General features: G+C 40.0%; 1 long non-coding RNA gene across 1 annotated transcript in view; it reads right to left on the bottom strand.

Moving 5' to 3' along the window:
* Positions 1–21,011, bottom strand: part of LOC309966865 — a 107,686-nt gene extending 86,675 nt beyond the window's left edge. The window contains exon 1 of the long non-coding RNA XR_014326486.1: positions 20,848–21,011. This is a non-coding gene — a long non-coding RNA (uncharacterized lncRNA). The remainder of the gene's footprint in view (positions 1–20,847) is intronic.
* Between the last annotated feature and the right edge of the window lie 1,296 nt (positions 21,012–22,307).

Here is a 22,307-nt window from a genome sequence, read left to right as displayed (position 1 = left end):
GTGCGCAGGCTTCAGTAGTTGTGGCACGCGGGCTCAGTAGTTGTGGCTCACGGGCTCTAGAGCACAGGCTTAGTAGTTGTGCCACACGGGCTTCGTTGCTCCGTGGCATGTGGGATCTTTCCAGACCAGGGCTCGAACCCACGTCCCCTGCATTGGCAGGTGGATTCTTAACCACTGAGCCACCAGGGAAGTCCCTGAATGAATACATTTATATCTAAAAAAAGCACTACACAGGTATAAATATTTTTATTTGATATGATTTTTTAAATCATTCATACAGCTAGAGTCCTGTTCAAAACTGGAGGTAGGAAGCTGCTTAGAAGCTCTGGTTGAGATGTCAAAGATGATAATATCTACTTTAGAGATAGAAAAGCCTGGCACAGAGCTGAGAAGTGGTGTTCACTTGGCCCTATAGCTGAACCAGGGAGAGAACTGAGAGTAAAACATTTGTATCTTCAAAACCTCAGGGCTAGCCTGGCACAGGGGAGTGAGGGAGTTTGGGATCTGTGACTATGTATTAAAACACTGAATGTAATCTAGATTCTCAGAGCATCTCTGTTTACAGGATTATCTCAGCACATAATGATTTCATTTATTCTCAGACTATCCCTAATGAGTAAACTGCAGTTAAAAGATACTGCTTTTCTCCTCCAAGGAGGAAACAGAGAAGAAGGATTGCAAGAGAATTGTCATGGTCCCCACTGGGATTGTAAGTCGACAGAGGACAGAGTCATGAAGATCTTTTTACCACCGATACACCACGTCTCCCAAACTAAAAATCTTAATTCTGGAAAAAATTATAAAATTAGGGACTTGGGTATATAGAAAAGTGAATGTCTGAGGAAAAAGTTAAAAAAAGAAATTATCGTTGCATTATTAGGAAAGATAAAGGAAACTAAAGCTAATTTTACCTGCTCAAATAAAGGGTTGAATGGGTCCAATCAGTGTTCTGCTATGCTAAGATGGGCTCTGTTTATGATGCCATCATGAGCAAAGCAAAGGCTGTGTTTTGGGAAGCGCTGAAGGCATACTCTTGAGTACATCGGGTAATTTCTCTCATTCAGTTATACTAAACTGAATAGGTTAAAAAAAAAGTGACCAGGAGCTTTTTCTCATATCAGGCAGCATACTTTGTCTTCTTCCATGTTCTAGAGAAACCTGGGAGGCTGGAGCCAACACTTAAAATAATCTAAAGAAATGCAAAATAAAGCTACTTTCCATTAAGAGAAAGCCCCAACAGAGTTCAAAACTTTCACTTAAAACTACAGTGGTTTCTCAGTCTGATCATTTATTAAACTTATGTTTATCATATGAGGGAGGCTGGTTAGGTTATATTACTTCTGTTTTAGAGATGGTGAGGCTATGGTTCATAGTAATGAAAAGATATCGAGTAGTTCTTCAGGTTTAATAACTCAAACTATGTAGAAAGTGCCATTTACTATAGTGGAAAAAAAGGCACTTTTTTGTTTGTTTGTTTGGTTGTTTTAGTTATATTTCAAGCAGTGGAGTCAATGGAATGGCCTAGATGTTTGATATTGACATTTCTATTCTTCTCATAGGCTGTGAGGCTGGCTACTTCCATTACTGATTCCTCAATCTATTTTCAAAGGTGGACTTGTAATTGTAATGGTAATTGCCAAAGTACTTCCTCTATTATTGCTCTGCTCTTTGGATGCCCTTTTCGTCAGCTAAAGGTTATTTTACCCACTAAGCAGAAATATGGAAAATGCCCTCAAAGGTCATTTTTGAAGCCTTGTCTTAAAGAGAAATCTCTTTTGCAACCAAGTCAGGATCTTTTGCTATTTTCCCAAGGAAATAATTTCATGGACATTGTTCTCATGTGCAAGAAGTTGCCAATACTAACTGAAATATTTTTGGGGGGACAATTAAGTTGGGAGTCAGGAGACCAAGGTTCTACTCTTACATATGCCACCAATTGGCTGTATGCTCCTGGGTAAAGCATTTAATCGCTCCAGTAACAAAATTTCTCATTTGCAAATAAGGAAATTGGAGTGGATGATCTCTGAGGTACATTCCAGTCCTAGATCTATTATAATTCCATGACAAATATGTTGAGTTATTAACAATAAAGAAAAATATTTTACAACGAACTCTAATGAAATATTGGTATTCTATAAACTAGAGATAATGAATTACTGCCTGTCTTTTGAGCTATGAAGTTTTTTTGTGGCGATCTGTTTTTATCTCAGAGACTGAGGAGAGGAAAAGGAAAAAGGTTGGGGTTGGATAAAAGAAAGACTTAATTTACCCATGTTAGTTACTAACCCTTTAACCAGTTGGTAGGTGCTTCATTCACCTTGATATCTTTGACTAAAAGGCAATCGTCCAGGGACAAACATAATTCATATCTTGCATAAAACATGGGGTGCTTAGGGAAGGATACCCAGTTTTCAAAGTAGCAATATTTCTAACCACATGTTAAAGATAGACATCCCATTTTTTACCCACATTGGTTAGAAGGAGATTAGAAGGGGGAGTCCCAGAAAACAGGATTTTCAAAAACCAATAAACCCAGATCAAACACCTATGAAGACTTAAAAGACTGAACAAATTGATATTAAAGAAGCCACCCAAGAAAGACAAAATGAAGTGAAACAATGATGGATGTCTTAGAAAGCTCAAGTTTCTACCTATGTCAGTGGAAAACATGCAACCTCCTGGGGGCCCTTCTAACTCTAGAATCCTGTGATTCTGTGGCTTTATGATTACCTAGGTTATTTAATAAATGAAAGGAATAGAATTATTTGAAAGTAACGTCACTTTAGCTATAATTCTCCTATTCATTCAGATATAGTCCCTTTTGTGGGATTTCTTTGTTGGCCATAAATCACTAGAATAACAAAACAATACACTTAACCCAAATACATTAATATCCTGCATTTTCAGGTCATTCCCTATAAAACTGAAGCTATATGGAAGAGTCATCGGCCTGAGTTCATTTATCCTATTTACCAACTCCACCGATCCATTTTACAAACTATTATTATCCATTGTTGTTAAAGTCCATTTGATTTAGATAGTATTTTCCTTAATTAGTTAGAAATGCAGAATTACATCTCAGAGTAAAGGCTTATACATTGTAATAGTTTGTCTTTCCATAATCCAGTGGATGATTGTCCTTCTGACACTAATCAGCATGGACGCTGACCCAGCTTTTATTTACTTGGCTCTAATGAAGTAAAATAGTTCCAGTTTTTTAGCTTTCCTTGGGGTTTCTTTGGATGGCTTATACCTTTTTAAGAAGGCTTTTAAGAATGTATTTTAACAGTGTTTTATATCTTTGAATGCAAATATGTAAAGGAATTTGCATTTGCCAGGTTATTAGGCTACGATTAAATTGGGTGTTTGTGAAAGCTTATTGTAAATGGTAAACTACTTCACCATTAATAATTATAATAATAACAAATATTTGATGCAGTTGTAGGTGGTGGTTAATAGCATGGGCGTTGAAGTCAGAGCGACCTGGGTTTGAATCTTGCCTTGCTTTGTACTAACTCTATGACTTTGGCAAGTTTCTTAACCTCTGAATGCCTCTTTTTTTTTTTTTTTTTTTGGCGGTACGCGGGCCTCTCACTGTTGTGGCCTCTCCCGTTGCGGAGCAACAGGCTCCGGACACGCAGGCTCAGCGGCCATGGCTCACAGGCCCAGCCTCTCCGCGGCATGTGGGATCTTCCCGGACCGGGGCACGAACCCATGTCCCCTGCATCGGAGGCGGACTCTCAACCACTACCACCAGGGAAGCCCATGAATGCCTCTTTTGCTGTTCTATAGAGTGCAAATAATATCAATACCTACCTCCCAGCATCTTCCTAGGTACTAAGTATAGAGAGTAATTTTAAAGGACTTACATAATGCCTGCTCAATACATGTTAATTATTAATAATTATATTAGCTCAATAAATATGTGTTGATAAGGAAAAAAGTACTGATAAATTAATTATTTAATGGATTACTGTGAAGACTAAAACAGAAAATGTATGCAACAGACTTAGCACAAAGCCTAGATGATGCCCTATTACATTGCCTCACAGAAGTCACCCATTATAAGGTGCACCGTTATTGTGTGTTCCTCTAAGAAAGAAAAAACTTCTGCCAATTAAACTTAAGACACCAACAACCATGAGACACATCCCCATTGCAGAGAGATAAAATTCTGGGAGAAAATTCACCTTAGAATCCATGAAACGTAATAGTTTATATAAGTACAATGATAAGAGATGGAGAAGAGGAAAAGGAAAAATAGAAAATTCTCAATCAACTAATTTCTCAGTGACCAGATCTGAATTTTTCATTTATTTACAGACCCCAAATTATAATTCTTGTTAGTGAGGAAGAAAAATTAAGGAACTTGCCAGAGAGAGCCAACAAAGAATCATAATATATGATCATGGTGACTTATGACAAATCTACAATATTTATGGAGTCCCTGAAAGGAATGAGAACTCCTCGGGCACTAGTTCCCCACCTCCCAATGCAAGTATCTCTTCTACAGCATCTCTGAAATACTCAGATGATAGTTACGTTGCATTTCATTCCAGAGCTCCTTTTGACAGCTCTTAGAATTGCTTTTATGGAAATGTAAATCCCCTTCCACGGGCTGACACTGGGGTAGGTGGGGAAAGAGTGGCAGCATGTGGAGGTGTGCTAATCATCGGTGCCAACCTTGATGGGAAGGTGGGTGACACTTGCTAGTTCTAAGTGGCAAAGCGGGGAAGTAACATTTGAAGTGAAATTCAGGCAGAGCTGGAAAATAAATGACACAGAAGAGGGGGAAGAGCTCTCACTTATTTCAGAAAACTTTTCCAGCAACTGAAATAGGTGAGAGAGAAGAGGAGGAAGAAGGCATCTGCGAGAATGCAGGAATGTCTTTGAGCAAAGGAACTGAGAGAAAACAATATAGTTGTTGCTATTTGGCGGGGGCGGGGGGCGGTTGTCAGCAATTACCAAAGAACACAGACTTTTTACCCTACCAATCAGCGTGTCAGCCTTGAACAAGTCCTTATGGCCAACCAAGCAGTCCTATTAGAACCTAAATTAGTTTTAGAATAGAAGAAACACTGGAAACCGTCTAACACAGTAGTTCCCAATCCTGGCTGTACACTAGAATCATCTAGAAAGCTTTGTAAACATACAAGTTCTTGAGCCTTACCCTAGGGATTCTGATTTAATTGGTCTTGGATGCAGCCCAGCAAACGGTGCTTTTTAAAAGCTTCCCCAGCTTTTTTAATATACTGATCTAATTCAACCTCTTCACTTTACAAATAAAGAAGCTAAGACCTCGAGCAATACAGTGGCTACAAATGAATGCATAGCCAAACCCTCAGAGCTAAGATTCTGTGGTAGTTCAGTTACTGATCTCAATTCTTCATTTCTCTGCAGTCGTGTTGTACATCCACACCCAGGCAATGTTGGCTGGAGTATATGCCTCTGCCCTTTGAATTTGGACTTCACCATGTGACTTGTTTTGGCCACTGGGATGTTAGCAGACATGGGATGAGCAATGGCTTGAATTATGCTTGCATGGTTGGGTTTGTCCTATTGTTCTCCTGTACCTTGCCATGAAAAGAATATATTCTCAGCAACTGGGTAACCAGTTGCTGATCCAAAGGAAATGAGAAACTCACTGAGCAGGCATGAACCCAGTCACACCCAGACATGTATGAGTCAGAAATAAATGTTTGTTATTGTGAGTCAATGACTTTGGGGTGTTTTTTGTTTTGTTTTTTGTTTTTTTTTGCGGTACACGGGCCTCTCACTATTGTGGCCTCTCCCGTTGCGGAGCACAGGCTCCGGACTCAGAGGCTCAGCGGCCATGGCTCACAGGCCCAGCTGCTCCACGGCATGTGGGATCTTCCTGGACCGGGGCACGAACCCGTGTCCCCTGCATCGGCAGGCGGACTCTCAACCACTGCGCTACCCGGGAAGCCCTGGGGTGGTTTTTAATGTAGCATTATTATGGCAAAAGCTGACTGGGACAGACTCATACCCAAGATTTCTAATGTGTGGTTCACTTCATTGCTAGATCTCTAATGGCTTACTATAGATAGGCTAGGGGGTACAAACTGATGATGATCCGCCAGTGCTCACAAAAGACAAACCAGTTAGATTCCTCATGTGTATAGCACATCAAACGTGGACATGTGTAAGTCAAAGGGGTTTTTTTTGATTAGCTGTTCAAAGACAGACTTTTCCTGCACTGGGAACACTGCTTACCCACTTCTATATTTCAGTCACTCCTAGATAATTATAACTAACAGTTTTGTTTTGTTTTGTTTTTTGTGGTACGCGGGCCTCTCACTGTTGTGGCCTCTCCCGTTGCGGAGCACAGGCTCCGGATGCGCAGACTCAGCGGCCATGGCTCACGGGCCCAGCCGCTCCGCGGCATGTGGGATCTTCCCGGTTCAGGGCACGAACCCGTGTCCCCTGCATCGGCAGGCGGACACTCAACCACCGCGCCACCAGGGAAGCCCTCATCGTTTCTTTTTTGATGCCTATAATTTGTCATTTCTGCTGGCCTTTTCTCCACAGAACTTTTTGAAATCTTTTGGTATGTTCTATCCAGGAGAAAACCATCCTGAAACATTAGAAAAACCCATCAAGAGACTTGCTTTCATCAAGCACTTTATAAGACTTTGAGACGTTATCAAAGGTATTGAAAGAAGTCACTGACTTTCAAAGTCATCTCTTATTTTTCAAGAAGAAAACAATGGAAAAACAAATTCTCTTCATTCAGTGAGTCCCCTGTTTGGGTTCTGGGAAGCTTAGAGACATTGTGAAATCAAATCTTGTGTTATATTTTTCTCCTGGTTCACTCTTTTTGAGATTTATGAGCAATATGGCTGCTAAGACATAACCTCCTCCTAAGAAAATCTTTTTCAGGAGACAAAAAAACCAAAAACAAAAAAACCAAAATAATACCCAGAGAAAAACCTGTCCTTCCTGAAGATAAGTGAGAAGTACTGAAAACATCTGTGGTTGGTACCCTTCTAAACTCCCCTTGCTCCAATAATGCAGGTATATAATAAATGGTAAATGCAGTGGTTTTATTTCAGCAGAGAGGTAAACTGGTTGGCTGCAGCAGCAGAAGGAACTCATCAGATTAAAACCTACTGACATAAAATCTGCATGGGAAAAGAGACAACATTACATACCAAGTGAAGCAAAAAAGGGCAAAAAATGGTAACAGACCTAAGATTCCTGGATTTTCATTCCAGATGATCCTTTTGAAGTGGCCAGTGATCCTTTTTGCTAATTACCTCATTGAGAAAATGAAGATAGATTTGACTGTATATTTTTTTTCAAGTGGCTGATAGAAATACACAGCATGAGGAAGCAGTAACTCTAACCTGTTTGATTCAATACGTTTTCTAAAATAAAGGTACCATGAACTAGAGTAAAAATATAGGATGCCCAGTTAAATTAGAATTTGAGATAAATAATGAATATTTTTAGTATAAGTATATCCCAAATATTTCATGGGATATACTTCTACTAAAAAATTTATCTGTTGTTTATCTGAAATTCTAATATAACTGAGTATTTCGTTTTGTAGCTGGCAACCCTAATGGAAGTAGCAGTGTGTCATTTCAGAGACTAGGTGGTAAAGGCATTGTGACTTCCTCCTTCCTCTCTCCCTGGGATCACTCTCTCTGGGGGAGGACAGCTGTCATTTTGTGAAGACACTCAAGCAACCCTATGGCTAGGCCCACGTGGTGAAAATCTGAGGGCTCTAAAGAAGAGTCAGCAAGAAACAGAGGCTTCCTGCCAATAGCCTTTAGATGACTGTAACCCCAGCTGACATCTGCACTACAATCTCATGAGACACTAAGCAGAGCCACACAACTAAGCAGAATTCCTGACCCAGAGAAACTGAGATGATAAACATTTATCATCTTAAGTGGCTAAGTTTGGACTAATTTTTTGTGTAGTAAGAGATAACTAATAGAGACATATCACTTAAGTAGATGTACATCTGTTCAGAATTCTGGTCAATCTTTCAGGCATATGATGAATCTTTTTGTTTAAAGGAAAATTTTCTTGCCTTTTCTTTGCAACTATCATACTACCTGTGAAATATCGCTTAACAGCATTCTCCTGTCAAAGACAGATCCAATATAATACTGACTGAAATCTTTAAGGAAAATTTGATCAGTAAGAAAATTTTAAGCGAAAAACAAAAACTAAGTACATTGTCATAACAACAGATTTGCAATGTGCATTACAGATTGCAAACTTTCACACTGATCATGTTATTTGATCACTGAAATAAACCAAAATTATTTTACAGGTTAAAAAAAAAAAAACCACAACGCTTTAAAAGGTTCAATGATATGCTAAGGTCATACAGCTAGGATTGCAACACAGATCATTTGACAACCAGTTTCTTCTAAAGTGCTGCCTCTCAAACCTGAAGAGTGTCCCTTTCTGACATTTGCCACTGATCTTAAATGGCCTTCTGTTTCAGGTAGTTTTCAATATCAAAAATGTTAAAATGAAGTGTAGAAAACTGGTCGTCAATCATGTGAAGTCAAACAATAGTGAACTTCTCTTGATCTCTGAAAACAGAGTTTTAATTTTCCTCTTATTCAGCAGCCATGGTTGACAATGCCACTGGCGGTTAATAGTTGACTCAGTCCTTCAGCAAGTCACATCATGCTATTTGGCTTGACATTTCCTATCATGAGAAACTGTCCTGAACAACAACAACAAAGGGACAGATATTGAGATAAACCTATCATAAGCAGGAAATACAAGACAAAGAAAAACAGGCTAAAAGTGTAATTCTGCACTTCTACTCTTGGGAGTTTCATGCATGACTCCTCAACAACTCCTTTCCCAGGATCACTGGGTGTTGACAAAAGCCAAACTATGTTAGTATTGCTATATAACTCATCATCAATTGTTCCTCAATTGCACTACTCAACTTCCATGTAAGAACATGTATTGGAATCTTATTTTAAAATTTGAATCCAGGAAAAGCTTTGTTTCTCCTGTAATATTGTTACATATTGAAGGAGCAATATTATAAATGGAAGGGGAAATGATTATAAAAGGAAAGAGAAAGGTATTAAAGTTGGTTAGTAAAATTTTTTAAAGTACATAAACTCAGGTAAATAAACTCAGGTCACAGTCAGAAATCATGGTGAAAGAGGGAAATAATACAGTCAGAGAGTCAAGAGGAACCTCGGAAGGGTTTACATAATTTTGACTTGAAGAGCGGGAGGAACCAAAAACAGAGTAGGAAGGTGAAGTGGAAACCTGTTTCTTGTTAAATACTTCACTGTGGATAATTCACTCCTGCTTGTCCTGGCATTAAAATGAAAATAGTTCAAGCTGCTATAACAAAGTACCATAGACTGTATGGCTTGTAAACAACAGAAATTTATTTCTCACAGTTCTGGAGTCTATAAGTCTAAGATCAGGGCACCAGCATTGTTGAATTCTGGTGAGGACCTTTTCCAGGCTGCAGTCTGCCAGCTTCTCTTTGTATTGTTAAGTGACAGAAAGCAGACAGAGGAAACAAGCTCTCTCATGACCCTTATAAAGGCACTAATCCCATTCATGAGGGCACCACCCTCATGATCTCATCTAAACCCAATTATCTCCCCAAAGCCCCACGTCCTAATCCTACCACATTGGAGGACAGAGTATCAATATAACAATTTTTGGAGGACAAAAACTTTCAGTCCATAACAGGAAGCAAATAGTAATTAGAAGGGGAGCTATAAGTTATCTTCATCTGAGAAGAGTTATCTTCATCTTCATGTAGGGAGAACTTGGGAGATAAACAAAACAAAATAAATCAGGAAGGAGAAGAATTTAGGCATAAACAAAAAATTACTTGAGCTTATACAATTAAGTGGATTTCTAGATTCTGCAGACCCGTTGTTTTTCTCAACAATGCTGGTCAAGTCATTGTAGGAAAAAAAATAATGTACTTGCTTATTCAGATTCTCTTACATGTTCTGCTCATTAGCATTGCTGCTTGAAAAGAAGTCCCAGGAACCCAGAACTCACTCTCCTGGCACCCTTAACGGGTTGGATGAAATGGAGAAATTGCACATCCAACTCTTCCCATGACAGAGAAATGGGTGGTGTCTCTGTCCCAGATATAGAGCAGAGAGTCAACACTGACCTCTGCCTTTCTAACAAAGAGAGTGCATCAATTAAATGGTCATGAAGCCCCAAAGTTTCCGCCAGTTACACTGCTCTCTTCTGAGAAAACTATTACAGGAAGATGATTACCCAGAGATTGGCATGCTCTTTTCCATTTTCCCAGGCCAAATTAGCCACAAATGGTTGAAATGGAGTTCTATATGCTGGGAAGTGACCTTTAGGGTGACTTAACTTGAGAACTTTGCCCAGTAGGAATGCTCCATATTGCTAATGACCAACTGTTTCCATCAATTTTCCTCTCCTGTAGAATTAGAATGCAAGATAAACAAAGAGCACTGGCAATCAACTCAGTAAGGGAGTGGAAACAAACAGGAAGAAAAAAGTCTGAGTCATGAAGGTAGCTGACTTTAGGTTTGTTCTTGGGTCACTAAAACCCCTGACCTACTGTGAACATTTGAATGCCTCTGAATGAGGCACGTCTATATATTTACTGAGAGGATTTCTAGTCTTTCCTTACCTTGTGGAATATTCTAACAGTAAAAACACTATTGCCTGAGGCAAAATAAACTGTATCTCCTTCTTCCCATCAGAAGGAAACTGGTTTAAGAAGAGAACCTTATAATTTTCAGGGTTTCCATTTTTGTCCTGGCAACCAGGAACCTCTTTGCCAAATCTTATTTTTAGCAATTATATTAACTATAATGATTAGAGTTTTGTTCTTTTCCATGCCTTGGTCCTGAATTGTATATTTTCTATATAAAAGCTCTGTTTGTGTACATATATGTTTCAGACATCAGAAGCTTCCGGAAGCTAACTGCTCAGTCTTTGGAGGGTCAGACAGCCAAGAAAATAAGACATCCAGCTTAATGGAGCCTCCTAAAATCTGCCTTCCCATATATTTTTATGGTGGCCTTCAAGTGTCAAGATCTTTGGGCTTTAGCAATTTCTAATTTATCTCACAGAGAAAGAAATTGAAGACTGAAGTACCAAACAGCTGTCCAAAGTTCAGACACAATCCTACACGAACCATTCTGACCCCAGACACAGATGGAGAGCTGCAAAATACCTCAGATTTTGTGTCTGCTTTTCAAAGGCTCATGTAGAGCTGGTACTCTCTCAAGTGGAAAAATAACTATCCATAGTGAAATCTCAGTATTACTCCTAAAAATACCCTCATGTTTCTCCATTTTATGAATTTTATCTCCAGATTCCCAAAAGGTAGATGAAATGAAATTGGTAGGAGAATAAATATAGACTCAGAATCCCCTCACCCTATCCTAATTAGGTAGATAGTATTCATTTCATTATTTCTATCCCTCTTCCTTCTCTATCACCTGATCACATGAGGAAAGATCTAGAGAAACAAAATTAGCAGCAAACTGCTTGGCAGTCGGCACTGTAAAGCATCCTGAGGTCCTCTTACCCTGCACTTCAAATGGCTTTATTATTTTTCCCTCTCTCCACACTAGTCCAAACCAAGCAGGAGCTAGCTGCACTCACTCAATAAAACATACTTTTATTGAGCACTGCTGTGTCTCGGCAGCATGCCTGGTACAAGGAATACAATATTGAGCAAGAACGTATGATGCCTGCCTTCTTAGAATGTATATCCTCCACTGGTTCTCAACTAGAAAAAATATTCACCCATATAGGGAATTCGGAAATGAATGGTGGCATTTTTGTTGTCAAATGATTGGGACAATCTACTGGCATTTAGTGAGCACCATATGGGATAATTTAACACAATGAAGAATTGTCATGAACAAAATGCCAAAAGCTCTGTGACTGAGAAATAAACAATTACAACAGAATGTGTTAAGTGCTATTATGAGAAGTACAGGATGCCTCTGAAAGCACATGTCAGCAGCACCAACACAATTTGGAGGCAGAAGAAGCCAGTTTTCAACATTTAAGCTGAAAAAAAACAATGGTAAGAGTTAGCTAGGTGTTAATGGCGTAGGAGAGCTGAGTTTCAGATAATTGTCTAAAATTATTGAATGGATAATTAAGTATATGAATAAAAGATGGATGATTTTTGTTTATCTCCCATTTTTAGCCATTAATTGTTGGGTTGAGGTCAAAAACTCTCTGTCTGTAATGTTATTTTAGTTATAAATATAGTTAGTTACTGGGTAAGTTTACATTTATGCTACACATTGTTTGAAGGAAGAGAGTAAAATCTCCAAGAAGGTAAATGTTTACACTAAACATTTCCATGGACTTGACTTGAAATTTTTCTAGTTCACCTTCCTTTTCTCTTTACTATATCTTTACACTTCACTGAAGTCCACATATCATTCATCAGAGAGCAGGCAGTGCTTCATCATTCTCCAATATTCACAGCTTCCTCATTAATATTCAAACCTGAATGAGTAATAGGCTAAATCTGAATAAAATAATTCTATATATTTACTATCACACATTCCTAAGTACTCCCAAATTCTCAAATGCTTCTGTTTCATAGAGGGTCAGCTATTACCTGTTTTCCTCAAGTCTCAGCTCTTATTTGGCTGACAACACTCTACTGAACACAGTCATTATCTTGCTTCTCCCAAGAGTTGTCAAATGTCCCCAGAGAGCTGCTCTCAGACATCTCTGTAGGCAAGGATGGGTGTCCCTCAGGGCCAGAATCAGACTCAGAAACCAGCAATGTCCAAAATGTGTAGGTGGCCTATTCGGGTCAGTTTAAATTTTTAGAAAAACAAATAAAATAAAATGCATATACACACTACTCTGCAATCCATCCTCAGGTAATTTGACAGAAAGACAAAGGAAAGAAGGAGTTAGGAAGATGAGTTACATGCATGGAGATTCTACCATGTTTGGGTTTGATATAAAGCATTCAAGACACCTAAAATCATAGAATGTAAGAACTGGAAGAGTCTTAGAGACAGAACCCAGCGCCCTCAGTTTACAGATGAGAAGAGTGAGAATAAGAGCCAGGAAAAGACTAGTCCATGCCACCATGCTGGTATTAGGGGAGGCAAGACCGGAAATGGTTAAGAGCATAAGCTGTGGAGTCAGGTAATCTCAGCTGAGGTTCCAACTTTTCCCCTTATTTCATCCCACTTAGCTTCAATTTCCACCCAGGTAATTGAATTATAAGGATTCTAATATGTCTACATTATAGGTTTAGTGTAAGAATTAAATAAGACATACACACAGAGAACTCAGTAGAATGTTCAGCACATAGTAAGCGACCAATAAATATTAGCTATTAGAATAATCATCTGTGGTACAGAGCCACCCTACAACACTGCGGAGTCAACCATACTATCTGGGGAAATCCTTCTCTCCTTCAGTTTTGCACCAAGACGCTGGGCTAGGTTAGGTCCTGAAAGCCTGAGGTGGAGATGGGAGTTGAGTTCTGGCTACATTTCCAAACTCCTCCATAAATAGGCCTTCAATCCAAAGACTTCACTGTTAGATTCATCCCAGACTTCCCTGGAGGTGTAAGAAGATGATAATCATCGCTTCTGAATGAGAAGAGACGCCAAATCACAGGCTTTTATGCTGAAAAATAACTTAGATATAGTTTACTCAAATTATATTTTGATTATGGAATTTTCAAAAGCAAGGCCTTACTCCCCTGTTACTATTATTTAGTTTTTCGAGGGCCAGAGATCCCATTACAGTGCTATGCACATGTCAAACTCAAAGAAAATTTATGGAAGGTAGGAAGAGAATCATTTATTGGTTTGTCTGCCTTGTCTTTGTTTCACAGGGTTACCTTCATCCAAGAATTCTGTGAAGCAATCATTCAACAATGGCTTTAACCCTTGAATCAAAGATAACGATAGCCAACATGAAGTGTGTACTTTCTAACTAGACAATGGCCAACAACTTAACATAATCACCTCATAACAAGTCTGGGAGAAAAAGATTATTATCATTCTCATTTTACATTCCCATTATTATATTATCCCCATTTTATAGACTGGAAAACTGAGGCTCAGAGTGTATAAGTAGTTCACCCAAGGTCACACAAGTGGTAAGTAGTGATGCCAAGAATCAGACGCAGGCAAACTTGAGATCTTAACACTTGATTTTATGCTCTTAATACCCTTGGGGCTCTAAATGATAACAAATGAATTTCTAATTTTTCCCATACTCTTCTACTCTGGCAAATTCATGCACTTCTCTTACCATAATTCCTACCCTTACCATATTCCTACCCCCAAGGAAGTAACAATAGGGTATTGTATCTTTCATTTTTTCCATATCCTTATGTTTTCCATGCCACAGTCAGAAGTGGTCACTTGTTCACGCACAAACCCAACATAAGTCACAGCACATGGGTATAATGATAACAAAGAGAGCATACACTAACACTACTGCCACACTTGCAAACTGCCCTCCACCAAAGGAAATCAAGTAAGTTTAGGGTATATATTGCAAATGCAGAGCAAAGCTGTATGTTTACCAACACCTGGGAAAACTGAAATTCAAACCCAAGACCAGACATTAAATATCATTATGTAAGACACCAATGTCAAGTCCTTGCAAGGCTTAACAACCAAATTAGCAATAAATTCTGACAGCCCCATCAATCAGCTCTATTCAGCCAATCTGATGGCAACTTTGTGTTTCTTTGCAGGCCCAGGGAACACACACACTTGCCCAGGGGAAAAAAAAAAACACTTGATTAAATTTGGTTTTGAATAATTGGTTCATCAAAATTCTTCTGCTAAAGAAAAATGGCATTTCTAATTTATAGAAATCATTATTTGAAATATAGTTATGAGTACTCAGAGAACCCCTGAAACGAAATAAATTTAAGTCAGCACAGTTAAGAAAGCCATTAAGAGGTATGTAATGACAGCCCCTGCAATTATCACTCCAACACAGCTGGTGTGGAAACCTGCCAAAAGTCAGCTCCTCTCCTCCACCAGCTGTGGTCACTGTGCTTGATGCTTGGGAGCCCAGGTCAGGTGGATCAAGGGCTCTCATGCCCCATCTGGCAAGCCCAGGTGCCTGATGTTACCTATGAAGGAGCATGACACATTCTAGGCAGAAAAGGTGGGGGAGATTTTTTTTTTAACAACTTTATTGGAGTATAATTGCTTTATATTGTTGTGTCAGTTGCTTCTGTACAACAAAGTGAATCAGCTATATGTATACATATATCCCCATATGCCCTCCCTCTTGTGTCTCCCTCCCACCCTCCCTGTCCCACCCCTCTAAGTGGTCACAAAGCACCAAGCTGATCTCCCTGTGCTATGCGGCTGCTTCCCACTAGCCATCTATTTTACATTTGGTAGTGTATATATGTCCATGCCACTCTCTCACTTCGTCCCAGCTTACCCTTCCCTCTCCCCGTGTCCTCAAGTCCATTCTCTACATCTGCGCCTTTATTCCTGTACTGCCCCTAGGCTCTTCAGAACCTTTTTTTTTTTTTTTTTTTAGATTCCATGTATATGTGTTAGCATACAGTATTTGTTTTTCTCTTTCTGACTTACTTCACTCTGTATGACAGACTCTAGGTCTATCCACCTCACTACAAATAACTCAGTTTCATTTCTTATTATGGCTGAGTAATATTCCATTGTATATATGTGCCACATCTTCTTTATCCATTCATCTGTCAATGGACACTTAGGTTGCTTCCATGTCCTGGCTATTGTAAATAGCACTGCAATGAACACTGTGGTACATGACTCTTTTGGAATTATGGTTTTCTTAGGGTATATGCCCAGTAGTGGGATTGCTGGGTCATATGGTAGTTCTAGTTTTAGTTTTTTAAGGAACCTCTGTACTGTTCTCCATAGTGGCTGTATCAATTTATATTCGGTGGGGGAGATTTTCAAAAATCTATTGGTAGCCCCAAAACCTCTTTGGGAGGATTCTTTCACAGGTACACACTTCTTGCTTGCAAATAACCCCACTAACCTGCACTGGGCTTGACCTCCCATTCAGAGCGACCCCAGCATCCTTGAGAGCCAGGAAGTCCTACTCCAGACCTGGCTGGCCATTGCAAATTAACTTGGAATATTATTGCATATGATATCTGAGTGAGAAGGGAGAGTCTACACTTTTCCTCCAGCCCTGTTCTATGGGCACATGAGTGTGGTGTAGACTTTATCATATCTCCTAATTGTGACACAAAAATGCAAGCAGGCAATACGGGAGAGAAGACATCTCCAGGTCACTCTGGCAACCAATGCCTCTGTAGATGAGTCAGGGGGTCAGCCAGGGTCCCTGAATGAGAGAAGTAAACAGTAAACTTTTTCCCTCTGCTTTGCATGGACCATAAACCACAGACAACTGGTACAGTTGGGGTGTGTGATAGGTGAGAAACATCTCCCTCGTTTTTGAAATAGCATGGAATTTAACTGAGATAAATGTGAACTCCTACTTTTCAGTTAATTCAATTGCATTTGATGGATGGGAGGCAAGGAGAAACCTGACTTATCTGCAGTTTGTGAGAAAAAGACCTGCAGGTATTGATCACAACTGAGCCAACATGTGTGTGGTTGTTATATGTGCTACCGCAGGCTGTGTGGTGTTCATAGGTGTGTACCGTCTAGGACAAGGAAGGATGAGTCTCACGGTGTGCCACTTTGGTCATACTAGGTCCAGCATATTATATTCCTTTCTGAATTCCACATTTTAAGAGGCAGTACAGGCAGAGAATAACCAAGAGGGTAAAATGTTTGGGAACCAAAATAATAATGCAATAACAGCAATAGCTAATCCATTCTACAAATGAGGACGCAGATTTGGAGAGAAACTTTCCCAAGGTCATACAACAAGTAAGTTGGAATGCAGAATTCAAATTTGAGCCTGTCTGATCCATGCTTTATTTTATTATGTGTATTTGTTTTATTAGCCACACCAAGAGTGGCTTTATCACTGAGCCCATATTTGTCCTTTTTTGAAAAACAAAAATCATATATTTATGGTATATAACAGGATTTGATATACATAGTGAAATGATTACTACATCAATCTAATTAACATACTATCTGAGACTAACTTTTGACCTTTAAAAGCCTGCAAACATCCCATAATTACATTAGTAGAGCCCTATTCTAGAAATCCACCAACTTCAGAAAAACAATGAAATCTGGTGACCTAGTTTGGTCTGATCTCATTGCTGTGATGAGAAAACATGGCTCCTGCCTTTTTTTTTTTTTTTTTTTTTTTTTTTTGCGGTACACGGGCCTCTCACTGTTGCGGCCTCTCCTGTTGCGGAGTACAGGCTCCGGACACACAGGCTCAGCGGCCATGGCTCACGGGCCCAGCCACTCCGCGCGGCATGTGGGATCTTCCCAGACCGGGGCACGAACCCATGTCTCCTGAATCAGCAGGCAGACTCTCAACCACTGCGCCACCAGGGAAGCCCGGCTGCTGCCTTTTGATACAATGTGGTCCATTTCTGAAATTGCATCTTTGAGAAGTAAATAAGACCTTGGTTTGAAATAAATGAGGCCAGACTAAAAGATGTCCTTCTACAAGCATTTTAGCAAGCATGGAAAACTGACATCTGCAGTCTTATCATTCCCAGGATCCTACCCATTTCAGTCAAATAGGCCTCCAGTCACCACTCGTAGTAACACTCATTGGACACAAACCAGAATATGGGCTGAATTGGGATATAGTCAGAGTTTGCCCTTAGCATCACTATGATAGACACAGAAATGCACTGCCCAGATCCCCTTCAAGAAAGGCCTTGCTTCCTAGTTGCAAGGAGTGTGGTTAGCAAACAGCCTCCAGCTGTCACTTCTCCAGCGCCTGCCTCAGCTCCAGGGAGCAGGCTCACTGAGGTCACACCTTTTCCAGGGTAGCCTGTATCCAGTGACTAAGCAAAGTGGGGTACAAAGGCCTCACTGTTCAGCTGGAAGAAGGATGCTCTGCAGAGCAATACTTACCTGCACGTTCCCTTCTTCCTCTGCCCAATTTTGTTTCCTCCTTCCCAAGTGCTGATCTCCAGTAAACAACCTGTACCACAAACTCCATTTCAGCATCTTTTTCTGAAGAACCCTACCAGTGATAATCCCCTTTTTCTGTTCTGTGACTTTAGCTCTCCTAATGGCACCCTCTTTTAGCCCATCATCCTAAAATAGGATGGTAAAAAGACTTAATTGGTTGGAAGCTTCTGGTCCAACTTTCAACTATTGCCCAAAGCAGGATGAAGCAGAAATGAGCAAAGGTGTTGGAGACAGACAGTTCTAGGTTCAAATTTCAGCCTTGGCATTAACGAGCGGAATAACTTTGGGCATGGTACTGAATCTCTCTGAGCCTCAGTTTTCTCCTCTGCCAAGTGGTGATGTCACTGTCTACCTATGAAGGTTGTTCCAAGAATGAAATATAATCATATATAATCACATATGCAAAGCACCAACCACAATGCCTGGTACACAGTAGGTGTCTCGTAATTGGTTATTTATGGTTATGGTTATTTTGACACTAGACATATACTTTCCTTGTATTCTAATTTACCTTTTCAGGTATTTATTTCTTGCTTCTCCCATGAGACTTTATTTTCCCGGAGAGCAGGGACTGTGTTTTGTTTACTTCGTCTGGGTCTTTTATAAGGTGCCAAGAATGGATTGAAATATATCAAAGGTGCCCACTATATAGTGACCACCCTGAAACTGGGTTCTTGGTGTGTCACAGTTCCAATGGCAAGTGTACACTGAACAGCATATGTAGATGTATAAAGACTTCAAAGTAGATTTTGCCTTCTACTCAGCACTGCAAGACCAAATGCATAATAGTTAATAGTGTACAGAAGACATTGTGGTTGGGCCCCCAATGTCCATTCTACCCCAGATGACCAGTCCCATCCAATCACCCCACACAAGTCCTCCAGGACTCAGCTGATCCAAGGACAGACACAGGTCTTCGCTTGGCCCAAACAGCCTGAAGAGAAGAAATTATATTGTGTGGTTGGCCAGGAGATTTTCCTTTCTCCCACTGGATATGAAAAAAGAAGCATGATGCTCCAATTTACATACAGCTACTAGGAGAACCAGTTACATGGGAGATCACAGATTAGAGACTGAAAGCTCCTGGGCTCCTAATGACATTGTTGAGTTGCTGAATTGCTGAAATATAAGGCCTGCACTACCTCTCTTCTTCCTGTTATGTAAGATAATAAATGTCCTTATTGTTGAAGCCATTTCAGCCTGGGATTTTGTTACTTTGAATATGCAGCTGAAAGTATCCACAGAAGTGAGGCAAACATTCAGTATATAACCACACCTAGCCAGGGTGTTTTTTAAATCATTAGAGCTATATTAGAATTGCTGCTTTTTTTTTTTTTTTTTTTTTTTTTAGCAGAAAGAGGCCATTTACTCTGAGTTCCACATTTATAGATTAGGAGACTGAGGTTCAGAAAGGCTGAGTCAGTTGCCTGAGGAGACAAAACTCACAAGTAGCACAGCCAGGACTAGACCTTAAACTCCTTGATACCCAGCATCCAGGCATTAATCCATTCATTCAACAGCATTTATGGGTATCTACAATGTTCCAAGCACTGTATTCTTGACTCGGCAACATACTGGTTCCCAAAACACATCATGGAAATGAACTTTTATAACAATATTTGCAATTTGAGTGAAAGGACCACAATAAATGTTTCACAAGGCCCTGTTAAAGCAGAGGCATTTGCAGAATGCTACAAGCACTCCTCACCAGCCAGAAAATAAGAGTGACCTAAGGAACAGATGGGAGGAATGTCAAGCTGTTTGGAAAGATTTATCAGATTTAAAAAGAAATTCCAGTGCACTAGGAGGAAAGAGATATTTAACAGGATTACCCATGCTCATTCACTTTTTCTGGCTATTGAACTGTAAAATACATTTCTATAAAAATCATATAAAAATGAAACAGAAGGAAAATAAATGTCATTTTACTCAAGGCATGTATACTGCAGCTCAAGTCAGGAGTGCCATAATCCACCAGCTCAGCTAAAGAATATTCATCACTGAAAGGAATTTTGGAAGGTATGAGGGGAGGTGAAAACAGGTACCAGTTTTTCCACAATAACAGCAGCAAAGGTTCATGTAGGGTCTGTCACCTTTGTTCACATAAAGCACAGCATTTCAAAAGCTGAACAGCTGAACCCGTTGTGGGTTCAACTCTATTAGAAATATCTCAGTGACCTTGAGCACGGCAGTTTCCAAAAAGAGATGCACATGTGGGAGCCAAGTAAGATAGCATTGACCTGGGTGGTCAGTCACAATACTTCCCACTCACAGCCCCTTCTGAGGGAAGAAGTTCCTCGAGCAGGGAAGGCCCTCTTCTGTATATAGGACTCTGGCTTCACTGCAGCCACAACTTCCTGAAGATTGGAATTGCTGCGTATACATGGGGAGTAATGAGGGGTTTTAAGAAGCACCATAAATGATGACTATATGAGGACATGAAGGACTTTTAGCAGATGTCAGTACCTTGGGACAAGTAGAAAGAGAGTTTCTAAGGTACATAAGGAACTTAAAGATCATCCATGGACCACTGCTCTCAGAATGGTCCATGGGGCTTGTAAAAAATGCAGACTCCTGATATCCAGCCAGAACAACCAGTGATGTCAGACTCCTGAGGATGGGTTCCCAGACCCTACACTTCAACAAGGTGATTATCATGCACAAAGCTAAAGTTTTAAAAATACTGAACTAACTCAGACCCTTTATTTTATCCATGAAGAAACTGAGGCGCTGAGAGGTCACAAAGACAAAGCAAGACACACTTTATGCATTTACTCACTATTTCTATTGAAGATGTTGCCACCCTCTTTCCTCTGACTGACAGCTTCATTTACAGTGCCTGAGCACCTTCATTCTGCTTGCAGTGGGTCTCCTTTCCTGTGCTTGCATTTTGTATTCATTCATTCAGCAAACACTTAAGGAGTGTCCCTTATGGACCGAGTCTCTTCCTAGGCTTCAGACAAACAGAAAGAAATAGAATCCCAGAATCAGTGATCAAAAAGATACACACTGCCTCTGTAAATAAAATTAGAAACAGTATGTCTTTCCAGACATTTGAATCTCCCTTCTTTCTAAATACACAAGCGCTTATTGTATCATTAATGCTTAATATGCAAATAATAAAAATTGTTGACAAAACAGACCCACACTCCCTCAAGACCCCCATCCCCAATAAAAGGTCTATCCAAGTCAAAAACTAAACCTTGCTTGGGCTCTCATCTAGAAACAGGTAGAAATATGCCTTCCTACAATGAAACCTTAGCTAATGTAGCCAGATTTCAAACTGTTCACCCAAATCTAAGACCACCTCAAGTTCTAATAGCAACGGTTATTAAACATCTAATAACCACCCATGCACAAAGAAGACCATTAGCCATGCAAAATGGCTGTACCCAACAAAGGCAATCTGAGCACATGGTGCCTGGTCCTTTCATTTAAAATGTGTTCCTCTCTTTTATTGCCTGAAGACTATCACGAAATGTCACCAGCCAGTGCAAAAGGGACACCACTTTTATTAAAATGGAGCACATAAAGAAAAAGAACAAGCAAAAGAAAAAGGAAAAATACCTTCTCATGGAGGCAAGGGATAGGTCATAGGAAAGTGAGATGTGAGGAAGAGGACATGGGACAGGCAGGTTTACAGGGCCAGGATGCTGAAGCAGAAAGAAATGGTGACTCAAACGGAAGGTTTTTAACACAGGAATGCTATGAAATGGTTAGGCAAAAAAGATACAGATATGCTACCATTAGTTCATTCATGGCTTGAAGGACAGAGGCGAGCAAGGAAGAGAGGGCAAGGAGTAGCTTGTTCAGACCTTTCAACCTCCACTTACTGGCCCCTCAGCTGTTAGGAGCAGAACAGGAGGAAGAACCAGAAGAGCACAGAGGACAGAAAGGGAAGAAAAAGTGTTAGAAAGAAAAATCCAACCTGACCCTTGCATAATTTCAGAGAAAGCCCAGGGAATTTAAGCTGTCAAAGCAATAAAAAAAAATATCTCCAATCTTTAAACATGGCCTTTTGCATTTTACAGAGTGTTGAAGAGTCATTTTTCTCTGTTGTGACCTCCTCACTCCATTTCTCCTTAACCCCGTCTCTAATCTCTGGGTGCTGATGTCTCTCCATGTCAGTGAAATGTGCAACACCTCGGTTCTGACCTACAATCTCTACACTTTCTGTTTCCACTAGCAGAAGCCCCAGAGGAGTATGAGAGCAGAGGAAAGCGGGCTAGGCCTGTTTAT

This window comes from Leucopleurus acutus (genome assembly GCF_964270905.1).
Source record: "Leucopleurus acutus genome assembly, chromosome: 10".
NCBI classification, from domain to species: domain Eukaryota; kingdom Metazoa; phylum Chordata; class Mammalia; order Artiodactyla; family Delphinidae; genus Leucopleurus; species Leucopleurus acutus.
This window is presented reverse-complemented; position numbering and strand designations above follow the sequence as displayed.